The sequence below is a fragment of the Epinephelus fuscoguttatus genome, linkage group LG2, assembly GCF_011397635.1.
Source record: "Epinephelus fuscoguttatus linkage group LG2, E.fuscoguttatus.final_Chr_v1".
Taxonomy (NCBI): domain Eukaryota; kingdom Metazoa; phylum Chordata; class Actinopteri; order Perciformes; family Serranidae; genus Epinephelus; species Epinephelus fuscoguttatus.
This window is the reverse complement of record NC_064753.1, coordinates 43,310,149-43,323,801: the sequence shown is the minus strand read 5'-3', so window position 1 is coordinate 43,323,801 and position 13,653 is coordinate 43,310,149. Positions and strand designations below refer to the sequence as shown.

The window sequence follows — 13,653 nt, the reverse complement described above, 5'->3', positions numbered from 1 at the left end:
CAGCACTGTAGTGGCAGTTTCAACGTTTATATAGTATATGAACCTTTAAATTATAGTCAGCGTTAGACAGCTGAAACACTTCAAGGTTCGGGAAAGATTTGGTTATGTTTGATAAAAATTCACTAATTCAACACGCTGAATGGCCAAAAATGTGAAAAGGTGACAAGGGCTGACTAGTGCCAGCAGTGCAGGATATACTGCAAAAACTAGTGCTGCAGATGCTGACCTACAGCCCAACATTGACGGACGGCCGACCAACGGCTTGGCATGTAGGGTCTTCAGAGTGACCCCTAACCCCCACCTGCATTTTCACTTTGTTGTTCATTCTGGACTCTATTCTTTCGTTAGATTTTGGGGTTTGTTTTGCAAGTCCTCCAGTACTTAATGATAGTGTATTGTGAGTTCTCGAATACGAAAATTACTTAAAATGCCCGTCCCTAATTATCACACACAGGACAATTAATTCTGTGGTTATAAACTATTAAAACTGTCTCGTAATTCCGCTAACCATTTCTAAAACTCGTGGGGCTGTCAGGCCTCGCTCTTTTTCCATCATTCATCCTCAGTAAACTCATCGCAACAAAGTTCCTCGCACAACAAATGACTCACTCTAATATTACAGCCTCTCGTTAGAAAGAAATGAAGCTTCATCTACTCCTGTAATATCTCCTCGTAAAATCACATGAAGGTGTGTTTTTATGTCTTTACAATTTACCGCACAGCAATATCGACTTTGAACCTCGGCAGAGATCACAGCATGGGTCAGCTGTCCTCACGAGACGGCAGACAGCACGTTTCAAAGAACAATTTATTCAGTGTGTACTTTGGTGTTCTTGTATATCGCCAGGTATGGCCCTGTTTCCCTGCAGCTGTAGGTTGCCCACTTTAAAGTGTACACACACAGGAGCTGCTTTTATGTCAACACAAACACCTGAGAAAAAGGACTTTAGTGAACACCACTATGCTCTGCTGTAAACAGCTTTATTTTGTTGACGTATCGGCCTCAGAATTAAATAAATGTGGGGTCACAGACACTGAATACTATGAAGGATATCCTCTGATCTCAAATAATTTCCCCTCATGGCTACACTGCACTCTACACACTGTATATTCAGTGTTAATAATGACTTGAATATTGGATTCTATATTTGTCCTCTTATCATTACAGGTACAGAGTATTCTACAGGGTGTTACAATGTAAACAACCACAGGTTTAGCTCTAAAGTCTTAATAAGGGCACAATAAAACACTCAGTATGTTTGTTGTAATTGCCTTGTGCCTGCCGCAACTATGATTGCATACAGAATGTCTCCAACTCCTGGGAGACTTTGTGGAAATCCTCAAATTATTGAGGTGGAGAATTATACAACAGCTGCTCTGTTAAAAGAGGACACTTGTCTCTAATAGTCTGCATCTTAATAAGCACAAATAGCGATGACACAGAACAGTTATTCTGTGACGTGTTCCGCCCTACAGGGGGGAGCCAGAATAACATAAACAGAAGGAAGGAATTTTAATTTGGGCTAAATCGGAATTACAAACACAGCTTCAGAGGAGGGTAATATTGGGCTGAATGCCACTTAGCAGCAGTTTGTGTCGTGTTGGTTTGTTCCTAACTTGACCAGTTTCTCTTTGTCACTGCAGTTTGCCTTCTTTTTTTCTCATTTGGACCAGTACACCTGCAGTGTGCCTGTGTTTGGCAAAGTCGTTCATATCTCCCCAGGCTTTACCTACTGACAAATTAAATCATTCTTTTCACTTTTTGGGCACAGATGGTTTGGCGTGCATGCTTGGAGCTCTGCTTTTACAGCCGACATATGCTGCTAATTTGTACTTACCCAAATGTAATTCACCTTTGTAGCACTGATTGCAACCATCATTAAATTTAAAATCTGAAGTTAGTTTTATGATCTGCCTCTTGTACAGTTTATGCAAATCTTTGATGATGATGGTTGATTTGCTCCATAAACATAAACATGGCTGAGCATATTGAATCCTGCAAGACCACATTTTACAAGTGAATTCTTGTTGCTGCTCTCAGGACTTAACTACAAAATACATCACCTGTGACTATTCTCTAGAACGACACATAGACGCACTGTCTGATCTGATGACACCATTTTGAAAACCACTTAGGAATCACTGTTAAAACGGTCAAAGGTCAAAGGTTTGGTTAAGTTAAGGAACAAAAACAACTTGGTTAAATTAAGGGAAACACTGTGGTTTGGGTAAAAATAACTACTACAATAAGGTAAGGGGAACTCTGTTGTCATGGTGGAAGTAATAAACAATTAAACCTAAAGTTAAGTCTTTTATCCCACCTGTCACCCATCGTGCTTCATAGGTAATTTTTATGATTTTGTATAGCTTCAATAATTGTGCATACAACAGTTCGTATTCTATCTAATGAAGAAGTGCCCTACGAATGGTGTTGTCACACTATGCACTTAGTGTAAAGTTGCGTACTTAGTGTAAAGTTATGTAGGCTAAGTTGAGACAAGTAAATTTTAGGCAAGGTTAGGAAACATGTTTGGGCATTGTCACATAATATACTGAATGTTATATTACATATGTAAGGTAACGTTAAGTATATTATATGTAATATTAAACATACTTCACGTAAAAAAAAACATGGTTGGGGACTGTCATGTTAAATACTTCACATGAAGTTACGTAGCTTAGTTTTAGGAAAAAATAACACGATTAAGTGTTGTCACGTTAAATACTTAATGTAAAGTTACATAGGTTAGGTTTAAGGGAAAATTCATGGTTGAGCGCAATCATGTTAGAGACTTAACGTAAAGTTATGTAGGTTAGGTTTAGGGGAAAAAATACTGTTGAGCATAGTCACATCGAATACTTAACGTAAAGTTAAGTAGGTTAGGTTAAGGGGGGAAAACATGTTTCGGCGTGGTGACGTTAAATACTTAATGTAAAGTTACATAGGTTATGTTAGGTGAAAAAAGAATCAGTTGGGTGTTAATGTCAAGTTTCGTTAGGTAGGCTAGGTTTAGGCAAGTTATGTAGTTTAGGTTTAAGAAAAGAAAGTATTTAATGTAAACTTACATACTTAACATTACATAGGTAACGTGAAATTTCAAAGGTTAGGTTTAAAGCAAAGGAAACACTTCGCACATCTATTAAAAAAGACAGGTGCGTTGGAGAGAGAAGACCAAAAAGTTGCCGAGGTCTGGTGCCGAAACATTGTAAATAAATTATTTATTGCAAGTTAGACAGAGTGTGGGAATCCTTTTGCAACTTAAAGGTTAGGTTTAAGAAATTAAAGTTACGTAGGTTAGGTTTAGTAAAAAAAAAAAAAAGAAAAAAAAAATGGTTGGGCTTTGTCACGTTAAATACTTAACGTAAAGTTATGTAGGTTAGGTTTAGGGGGGAAAAAACACATTATGCACTTAACATCAAGGTAGGTACTTACCGTTAAGTTCTGTAGGCTAGGTTCAGGCAAGTTAAGTTGCGAAGGTTAGGTTTAACAAAGAAACAGGGTTGAGTGTTGTCACATTACATATTTAATGTAAATTTGCATACTTAACATTACATACTTAAATTACAAAGGTAAGGTGTAAAAAGGGAGAGTAACGTAGGTTAGGTTTAGGAAAAAAAACATATTTGTGTGTTGTCACATTATGCACTTAACGTCAAGTTACGTACTTAACATAAATTTTTGGAGGCTAGGTTTAGGCAAGTAAAGCTATGTAGTTTAGGTTTAAGACAAGAAACATGGTTGAGCGTCATCACATTACACAATCAGTGTAAACTTGCGTACTTAACATTACATACTTACGGTAAAATTACAAAGATTAAGTTTGGGAAAGTAAAGTTACATAGGTTAGGTTTAGGGAAAAAAAACATGGTGGCAACATACCTTAAAAAACTTTTAGTTCACTTGATTTTACATGGGACACAAACACCAGTCTCCTGGGAAAAGTCCTCCGTTTGCTTGACCCATCCACGACTCCAACTTGCCTCCTGACGCAGACTTTTGGTCTTTATACTACTACTTTCTTTACTCCTGACAGCACACTGGTCACCTGATAGCAGCCTTCTAGATTGCGTGGATTATATATAGATTACTGGCTCATGATTATGTAGGTTATATGCAAAATCTGGGGCATTACTTTTTGTGGGCATGTACAAACAGTGCATGACAACAGTTAAGGATTTTTTGGAGATAATAATTTCTATTACTTATTTATATATATATTACCCATTCTACACACGTTCTTAAGATTGTAGCATTGGATTGTTTTAAGTTTGTGATAACAGTGGGGTTTATTTTCTTCTTCCGTGTATTATCTCTTGACCTAAAAGGCAACCTGACGCATTCACTACAAACTTGTGCTCTACAACAAAACTTTGTTCAAACCAACACTGCCTCATTTGAATTCTAGTGGAGATCCCAACGTTTCTCAAAGACTCCAAAGATGTGTGTAAAATGATGTACAAGACATTACTTTACATTCCTTACACAGTCATTTTGTTCCAATTCGACTTACAATAAGTGCTCCAGACTTCCACTGGAACAAGAACTAAAAGTAATCAAAACTTGTAAGTGCCCAAACAAACATAAAGAGCATGTTCAGTGATATTATGCAAGTGCTTCGACATCTGGAATATTTACATCTGAAAGATTAGTGTAGCCATAAAGAAATATGGAGCCTTTGGCTTGAATATTTCACTCAGTGTAAACATCATATATCATCAACACAGAACTTGAACAAGCTGTTAGATGGATATGATGATGTTGACGACCTTGGAGCTACTTAAAGGCAGAACAGCAGAGAAAACTGTATGTAAGGGGGTAAATGTTGATGAATTACTTTTGTATGTAACTACACCTGCAAGTAAGTAATATTCTGTGACAACAAAACTCAGACCTCTACCCAGTTGCCAGAATAAATGTTGGTATTATACATTTCTGCAAACCAGAGATATGTTACATTTGTATGGTATTATGTGGCAGATACTGTAGCCCTTTACTGGGCTACAGGGCTGCTACAAAGTCCCCTCTTCATGCAGCCTTTGCATTTTTACACAGAACCAAACAATAACAATAACAATGGCGTAACATGGCAATAGTAATTATTTACCTTCTCTGTTATACAGCGGCTGATTTCGTCCTCTGCTCGGAGAGTAAGAAGCTCCCGAATCTCATTGTTTTTTCATTTTGCGGACATTTACAGCCGGTGTTCTTCTTTGAGTCAGCTGCTTACCGCTAATAGCTACTTTTTAAATCACCCGTGGTGGGTTGTCGTAGAGATAACACATCGTCAAAACGTCACAGCCGTGCCACCCATGATCCCGTCCTACCAGCTGTCCTGCTTGTACAAGACTTCTTTTCCAGCTCAGTGAGACAACTCTGTCCACCCAGTCTGCATTTGTACCTATTATACAGAACGGTGAGGTGGTACAACGGCGTGAAATTCCCGTCTTGAAGAGGCAGTGTAAAAGGGGCTATTGAAACTTTTTTTTTTCTATGTTTCAAAATACTGTGGTTTATATTGTTAGGTTTAGGCACACAACCACTTGGTTATGGTTAGGAAAATATCATGTTTTGGCTTAAATTAAATTTCCTGTGAAAACAGAAGTGTATCTTGGAAGAAGACAATGCATGTAACAGGCAGAACTTGAGACGGCGTCCCAGAACGTCAACAACCAACGCACCCAGGGTACCTTTCACATCATATCTGTACATGGAAAGTCCGTGACCAAATGTCAATTTGTGACCAGGTCAGAGTGACAATGTGTTGTAATTCCGGTAGAAACAGAGCCATGGGTTGCTAAAAATATCCACACTTGGTGGCTAAAAAATATGACTCATTAAAAAACAACTGTTTTTTTTCTATTTGTTGGTCTTGAACAGTGGTCTGCAGCTTGGCAGGTGCACCCCTGCACCTCCCAATGACAAAGTAAGCTAATACACTACATCACTTAAATGTTGATATGATACATATGAAACATACAAATGTAACATGTTCTCAGTGTGATGAAATGTACAATGCCAACATTTTCTCCTGATGACTGACGACTGGGCTGCAGACCTAACCCCCCTCTCTGAGAGCTTGAGAGGGAGTCGCTGCCTAATGACCCTGATGATTATCTTAAGTGTGATGCATCTTGCCCAACCTGGGTGGGAAAGGAAAATATGCGCAGGATCAGTTAGGAGTTTGGGTCAAATTGTTCCTTCTTCAGGGTGCCATTTTCTCAAGAATGATGATAGACCTACATCCGTTTCCTGTTTCTGTCTGTGTTGCAGCGCTGCCAGCTACAGGGAGAGGGAGTATCCCCCACATCTCTGGAAATTGCAGAGAACAAGCAAAACATTGGGACTGGTCATCTCGAGCACGAGCAGAGACTGAAAAAGCAACAACTGGACTCGGGACTCGGCACTTGAACAAGTGGGGATGAAAGCTGCTGTGTGACATCAGTAAACAAACCCTTGAGGGTTGAGACTGGAGTTGGCAAATGAGTAAGTCGTGGCCCAAAATGATTGCCTTAATTACTACACATATACAGATGTATGAAGTAATGAAACTAAGAGACTTATAGTTCAAAGTTTAAAGATGTTTTCTTTACATGTGAAAAAAAAGTGTCTTGTAAGGAACAGATGTGAATATTTTAATATGATAGAGATAATGTTTGGTTGTAATGTCGACATAATGTTTTAGTTGGGTCGGCTTCGTAGGTGTCATTGGTTACTAAATGGTGAGTTTGCTCTCTGCTTATGTGCAGTCAGCACTACAACTTAATCTATTTTTATCTTGTTTCATATTGTCAACCAAACAAGGCTGGCCTGAGTTGCTCACTCAAACGCTGGCGACAAACTCTTAATTCACATCGTGTCATAACACATGAAACTCCTCATTCAGAAAGTGTATAGAGGGTCGAGAGAGAAGACATATATTGACTGGCTCAATGCGACACACTGAAACACATCACAAGAACATCCTCTCACATTACGATCCACTTACACTAAAGCAAAGATGTCAGGCACATAAACACCATCATAAATATCTGCCACACTCACTTTCTATCACAGAAAAACAGCGGGTGAAACTCGCAGGGGCTTTCACCGTAAAGACGAAATACCTTAGGTTTTTTTCTCAGATGCAAATTTAGAGCTGACCAGCTGCTTTGTTGATATGTTTTCACTTTAACTGTATGCAAAAGTAACATGGACGTGTGTTATATATTTTTTTAAACCTAGCCTTGATAATTACATAACCAAAGGTGAAACCCTGAATTTATTGTATGTTGTGGACTTCTGGAAAATGTCGTGATATAGATGCACACTGAATAGGATAAAAAAATGTAAATAGCAGACATTTATACTTGTGTGTCCTAAGATGTGTTGCAGATAGAGTAATTTGAGACTTTTTACTTTCTTTGACTGTTATGACCATCGACCATGCTCATCTGTGTTTGGTTTGTCCTCGCTGATACAATCATGTTCCTCATATTGTTGCAAATGCTGCTCCAACATTCTTTGTTGTTTTTGGCCATTTATTTTCTTCTTTATTTTCTTTTTTTTAATTCACCTTCTCATTCATTTGGCAGACTAAAACACGAGGTTGCTGATGTTGTTTGTGGAGCTTTGTCAGAGAAGCATTGGACACAGTTACCTCTCTAAGACCTGCGATGTTGCCCATGAATGAAATGATTACACATTGCCAGGTTTTTGGCAGTAGTTGTGAGATAGATGACACATCCTAATAAAAATAGTGTTTTATTTTCCTATATTTCCCTTCAGAAATCATCCTTTGACATACTGTGTTAACTATATGGGCACTTGAATTAAAGCTCTTGGTCCTAGTGTCTTTTTCCTCTACTCCTAAAGAAAATCCAAAGTTCACGTTCTTGCTCCTTTCCCAAAATTTCGTATCTGTAATTACCTCAATAATAGTATCCCTCAGACCAGCTGTTTACTGAATGTTCCAGATGTTTCCGTAGTGTCACAAGAAAACCTGTAACCACAGAATAGCCACAGTAGTTTTAAATAGATGTCAATAGTTTCTTTAGGGAATCCTTACGGGGAGGATGTTTTTTATTCTTTTGAGGTTTTCATCTCTGCATATCAAAGGTTTACGGAATACCAGAATACTCCAGCAGAGCTTCAGGATTTTTAAATGTGCAAAGTTTTTGCCTCTTAAAAAGTTACATGAAAATAAAAGTCGGATTGAAATAAAGAAGAAAATGTCAATGGGAGAACAACTCTTTAAAAATCAAGTTAATGTAAAGATGAAGTATCAGTCCCATTAGTCAGGGAATAGAAAAGTAATAACAGCAAAACAAATTTTACAGCAATGTATGTTTTTGTTTGTTTTGTTTTTGTTTTGGTGATTTGGCAGATGAACTGAATCACCACTATGAGATTAAATACAAACACAGTATAGCTCTGTCATTAATACTTTCCACTACAAACCAGCAGGCATGAAATGAATCTTTAAGGTTGCCAAGACTTCGATGAGTAGTATAAACATGAAGCTACAGCCAGGAACCAGTTAGCTTAGCATAAAGACATATCAGAATTTTAAATTTATCCATCTGATAATTCTGGATTACGACCTCCAGCATTTGGATCATGTAGTGCGGTACCTGTTGGGTACCTGGCAGGCTCAGGGTGACGACAAGACCTCAAGAACTTTGTCTTCACACTTTGGCTGTTGTAGGAATTAAACAATCGAGATGTGAATTGTTGAGCTTTAAAGTTGCCAGCAAGCAAAGGCTGCACGATATGAGGAAAATATCTGATGACGTTGCTGAATATGGCGACAACAACAGTTCTTGGGATAAATTAACAGATATTCATATGAGCTCAGTTCTGCCCTTTTGCTACTTTCACTACAATGCTTGTTGAATTAAAAAAGGCAGATGCTATTTGCACCAAGGTGTCTTTGCCAGTAGTGCTATTTCAATAGGGCCATTTACAACCAGATAAATATAGCAGCAGAAGCAAGCACCCCAGTGTCTGTAGCCAACAATGCTATTTACACCCAGGTGTTTGTTTGTGGTTGGTTTAATAAAGTTAGAATATAGCGTACATACACAAACAGGTCTGTTCAGCTATTCTGCTAAAGTTTATGTCATAGTGTGCATTTAGCAGCTTTATACATCCCGGAATAATACGTCACTACATTTAAAAGTAATAAGCCAGCGTAGACTCATACAGGACACAAACGCCAGTCTCCTGTGTGAAAGTCTTGTGCATGACCCCAGTGCCACTAAGGCTGCCCCCGACTAAGAATTTTCCATAGTTGACCAAAAGTCGTCACTTAGGGCCATTAGTCGCCCACATGGTTACGATATTAATTTAATTATAAAATGATATATTTTGGGCAGGGCAACACAATGGTTTGAGTTGAAGGTGTGAGAAAGAATAGTATCAGTAACATTGTTAACACTGTGCTACATTACAGAGAAATACAAACCGTACTAATGAACCTTCATTAATATAGGCCTATATTTTATCTCCAAGTGCACGTCACACACTGAGCGAGCCGCCTGTTAATGACGCTGTGGGCTAATGGGCATGTAGCTACTTCCATGTTTCAGATGATACGTCATGTTTGTAGTCGACCAATGAAGATGAGTTTACATATCACCTTGGGTTCGTCCTTCACCTTCTCAAAATGATCCCACACTTTGGATTTCCTGCCCGACATGTTATTAACTAGCCTGTGGAATAACCGCAGATACCAGCCCTGGAAATTAACCTGACTTTTAAATTAAATTACCACATGGTCCAGTCATATAGGTTTAGATTTATTTTGACAAGGCACAGCTCCTAATAGAGTTTCACGTTTGTTGGTTCGTTTGTTTTTCTGCAACTAAGCAACCAATGAAATCTTGCCAACTAATGACTTTTCTGGTCGACTTACCTTTAGTCGACTATCAGGGGGCAGCCATAACTGCAACATCTTACTCCTTCCATGGACTGTGTCACTATGTAAACTAAATCATCTGTCTTTCTGGCACTACATTTGTTTTATCTTGTAAATTTACCACTTCAATCTTGAGAACATATCTAAGACTGGCTAATACTCGCTCTAACCATGGCCTCTTTGCCCTAATACTGACCGCTTCCTACCTTGATGCGTCTTCATGACGAGTACTAGCTAATTACAGCATGCAGTAGGATCCAGAATAACACGTCATAGGGATGGGTGTAAATAGCCGAATAGCTGCGATGTGACTATTTTCACCTGGGTGCAAATAGAACTATTTACAACATTCTTTCATGAAACAAAGTGAGTATTGAACTGAATACAAAAGGCACCAATGAAATTGAATGACAGTTACATTTTTAAGTGTAGGTTTCTATAGATACTCTTTCAACTAGGTGCAGTATTGCAGTCTTCTGCAATATCTTTATCGCGCAAACTGACATTGTGATTAAGGTGCAGCCCAACTTTGGGCCCATTTTCAGTCTTAATGCTAAGCTAAGATAAGAATGGCTGTAGCTGCATATTTACTGCACAGACATTAGAGTGGTGTGGATCTTCTCAGCCAACTGTTCCAAAAAAACCCAGCATATCTCCCAAAATGTGGAGCTATTCCTTCTAAATTAAATGAAAATCTAACCTGCCTGTAGAGATATTTTTTTGGAAATGATTTTATTACACTAATCTTGTCAGATTACGTGCCTCAAGCACAAGCTGTTCCTGTACCAGAGGGGCTCGGGCCGGCAGAGGCCAAAGAGTTTGACTATTTCAGGCTGAATGTTGGCTCACATAAAGATCTGAGATGAAGCCCAAATGCACAAACTATCACACCAACAGGCGGCAGTGGCCAGAAGCTGCACTGCAACAATACTGATAAATGTGTAAGAGACAAGTTCATCTATGTAGTGATATGTTCAGCTACAGCTCGGTGTTATCACATAGCAGCACAAAAAGGCGCTGAGCCAAAGAGTAATGTATGCCCACCGGTCACCAGAGAGAACAGGAACAGGATCAGCCTGATTGATCCTCGAGGGCAACACATCCAATCAAGCAGAACAAACAAGCACCAAAGGAGGCTGAAAGAAATCTGTTTAACTGGACAGTCTCTAACCCATTCCCTCAATCTATGAATTAAATTAATTCATTTGGTTAGCGGCTGCAATTATGTCAAGTTCGAGTTCACTTAAATCTGCTTTCATCAGGAGATCAGGAGTAAGCCAGAGACGGGCAGTGCACTGTAATATACGGAGCAAGAAGATAATGAAGGTAGATAGGCAGATTCTGAAGCCGATTGAATATTACAGGAAGAAAAATCATTAATCCTCGTGTGTGAGCTGAATGAGACTCATGCACTGAATAAAAAGGTCATAATCCACAGTTATCCACACGGATATTTATCAAGGGGTCATATCATGAGTGGGAAAGGATTAGTGGAGAAAATATCTAATATAAGACTAAACAACAAATCAGATTTTTCTTTGATTCAGTGCCGCTAAATACACCTGCAGTAATAACTTCTGTGATGCTGCTGTGATTCAGCACAAACAATGAGCTGTTAGGGAGGTTAACAGTTGTGTGGGGACGTTAGGTAACAAACAAAACAAGGTGAGAGGAGAGCGTTTTAATTATGATCAGCTCCGAGCTGGAAAACTCACCGGGGCTGCGTTTAAAATGTTTCTGAACACGAGCATAAGTCACTGTCATAGCTGGAGGAGGGAAAGAAGGAGATTCACCCAACACAGCTTAACTCATTTTCAGTTATGATGTTAAAAAGACTGAAAAACTGAACTCATTTAAAACAAAATTCTTACTGGGGATTGATTTCATGTTGAGAAGGGTTATCTCGGTGTTTATGTTGTGAGAAACAGCCTTCCTGGTGAGACTCACGTATATTTCTGAGGCCTAAACGACTCACAGGCTCAAATCCTCTGTGCTTTCCACAGAGCGACTAGAAAGATTAACTTTAAGATGAATGCCTCCTCGAATCAATAATAAAAGATTCTTTCCCCCCAAAATAAAACCAACAAGAAATCACAGCTCTAAACCATGCAGAACATCAGCCCAGTGTGGTTTAGTAAAATACTAAATCTTGCTCTGCTTTCAGTGTTGCCAGATTTGACAAAAACAGCTCAATCGGATTCTCACTTTGGCCCAATCTTCATAAATGTGATCACATTTTTAATATTCAGGTTTAACATGGGTTCTGTGAAGGAGCCTCAGGGAGTTCTGTACTATTTGTACAATTAGGCAAACCTCAAACCACCGAAAACGAGGTTCAGATTATGAAAAAGTAGCAACTGAATGTTAAAATCTGAACTCATAAGAACAGTCTTTCATGACAGAACTGTATCCAGATAATAGAGGGTTCCTTTGGTATTTTTCTAACTGGATCCAATGTTTATGTGTCTAAGTGACTAATGGTAGTAACAGTTTTTGAAATTGGTCCAGTATTGAGCGAGTGCTGCAGCTGCAATGTAACCACTCAGGGCAATATGCTGTGTCACTTTTTGTCCACTAAAGCCCCGTTTCCACCGAGCAGTGCGGTTCAGTTCAGTACGCTTTTTTTTCCGTTTCCACTGTGAAAAGTTGTGGATGGTACCAATGGAACTGTTCCATACCGTCCCCATGTTTGGTCCCCCCTCTGTTGGGGTACCTAGCACACAGATCTGGTACTAAAAGGTGGAGCTGTGAACACTGCAGTCCATTCATTGGTCAGTAGCAAAGTTTGAGTTTGAGAGTTGAGTTAGAGTTTGAAACTCATGTAACCACTGTTCATACCGTGGAGAGTTTTATTACTTTAACTATAAAATGAAAGGATGTTTTGCTGCCTCTTGCAGCAGCTGGAGTCTGAGAAAAAATAACTTAATTCACTGGGCTGACTGTCGATGATTTTTTAGGTGGAACGTTAACTTCTAATGTTAAGCAATGCATGAGTTGGCGACATGAATCCATGAGCACACCTTAAATTTCAATGAGATGACGTTGACCATTACTTTCATTTTTATATAACATACATTTTTAGTAATGAGTGGATCTTCAGGAATTTATATATTTATTTTGACCGGGTTATGTGAACTGCATATATTCTAATCCTTACTTGGGGAAAAAAAAATTGTCACAAAGCGTTGTTCCTGTGGCCTCCAGCAACACTAAACCCCTGAGCTTGCCTGAGAAGGACTAAATGTACAAACCTGCTATTTTTAAATATCCCATGGAGAGAGACTCTCACTGCAGCCTGTTCTGTTTTGTTCTGAAAATGTTGGCGTGCAGCCTTGTTCTGTGGACGATAAACAAGGCGCAGACTTCCATCTGTGTCTCCAGTAGGGCTGTCAAAATTGCTCAAAAATGACATTTGAATATTCCTTCTAAAAATAACTCATAGGTTTGAACCACTCGAAAAAAAAATAATAATAATAATTCCACAAGAGGGCAAACTAATACAAGGAAACATACTTGTATATGTATTAATACAAGGAAACATAACTACCTGTAGGTATTTTTATTTCAACATAAACGTCTTTGAAAACATTTACATACCTACACATTAAAACACATAAAACAATTATCTATAACATTATGTTATAAACGACCGCGGACCTCTCGCTCGCCCCCCCTCTGACCCGTGGCCACACCGCCCGCGGAAGCACTGCGAAGAGCCTCGAAGCGCCGGACCGTGACTGGCTCTCGCCCTGCAGCG

At 39.0% G+C, this 13,653-nt stretch overlaps 1 protein-coding gene and 1 long non-coding RNA gene across 5 annotated transcripts in view; one reads left to right on the top strand and one right to left on the bottom strand.

The window, feature by feature from the left end:
* The window catches only part of kcna4 (potassium voltage-gated channel, shaker-related subfamily, member 4), an 82,245-nt gene extending 72,499 nt beyond the window's left edge, over nt 1–9,746 (top strand). For 3 of the 4 annotated variants that reach the window (XM_049598682.1, XM_049598674.1, XM_049598699.1), the window contains one exon: nt 6,272–9,746. The gene's annotated coding sequence lies outside the window, so the exon portion shown is untranslated. Of the gene's footprint in view, nt 1–5,878; nt 5,925–6,271 lie in introns of all 4 variants that reach the window. The other variant, XM_049598691.1, reaches the window with a different exon arrangement.
* LOC125902471 (uncharacterized) overlaps nt 1–9,822 on the bottom strand; it is a 32,544-nt gene extending 22,722 nt beyond the window's left edge. The window contains exon 1 of the long non-coding RNA XR_007451098.1: nt 9,729–9,822. This is a non-coding gene — a long non-coding RNA (uncharacterized LOC125902471). The remainder of the gene's footprint in view (nt 1–9,728) is intronic.
* Between the last annotated feature and the right edge of the window lie 3,831 nt (nt 9,823–13,653).